The sequence below is a fragment of the Lactuca saligna genome, chromosome 2, assembly GCF_052625555.1.
Source record: "Lactuca saligna cultivar CGN05327 chromosome 2, ASM5262555v1, whole genome shotgun sequence".
NCBI classification, from domain to species: domain Eukaryota; kingdom Viridiplantae; phylum Streptophyta; class Magnoliopsida; order Asterales; family Asteraceae; genus Lactuca; species Lactuca saligna.
The window spans coordinates 7,516,923-7,517,682 of NC_136418.1; the positions used below are offsets into that span (position 1 = coordinate 7,516,923).

Genomic DNA, 760 nt, shown 5'->3' on the forward strand with positions numbered 1-760 from the left:
CATGAGGATGCTTTTAAGCATCTAGATGAAGTCAATGACATTGCAGATTACTTCAATGTCCCAAATGTCAACAGGAACACAGTCTTGCTTAGGATGCTGCCAGTCACTTTCAAAGGAGCTGCTAAGGAGTGGTTAAAAGCACTCCCACCGGGTACAATCACCACTTGGGCTCAAATGCGTGAGCAATTCCTAGATCAGTTTTGCCCACCATCCAAGATAGCCAAACTCAAGAAGGCAATAGCCAACTTTGAGCAACAGTCGGGGAGTCACTGTACGAAGCATGGGAGCGGTACAAGGGCTTACTCAGAAACTGCCCGCAACATGACCTAAATGTGCAGCAAGAGATGTCAATTTTTTATGATGGGTTCAATGTGATGACAAGACAACTCCTTGATTCTCAAGGACCGTTGACAAGGAAAAATCCAAGGGAGGTCAAGGAGCTAATTGAAGAATTCGCGAAACACTCCCGCGAATACCATAACCCGAGGCAGGATGGAAGCAAAGGCGGTGGAGGGGCCCAAACTGAAGAAATTGCAGCTGTCATGGCCATGCTGAATAACATGGATCGCAGGATAACACAAATGGACCAGTCGATACACGCCATAAGAGTGGGGTGCGAGCGATGCAATGGTCCACACTTGACCAAGGACTGCAACGTGGATGAATTTGGGAATAGAAAAGCTCAAGTGTGCTACTCTAATGGGGATAAGTTTGAAGAGGACTGGATGAAACCGAAGAAGGAGTGGTTGCCATATGAAGA

At 46.8% G+C, this 760-nt stretch overlaps 1 non-coding gene across 1 annotated transcript; it reads right to left on the reverse strand.

Annotated features, from left to right (window-relative positions):
• Window positions 1–222: 222 nt before the first annotated feature.
• Window positions 223–328, reverse strand: LOC145033135 (small nucleolar RNA R71). The gene has a single exon (XR_013677375.1). It is a non-coding gene; the product is annotated as a small nucleolar RNA R71 (small nucleolar RNA).
• Window positions 329–760: the final 432 nt, after the last annotated feature.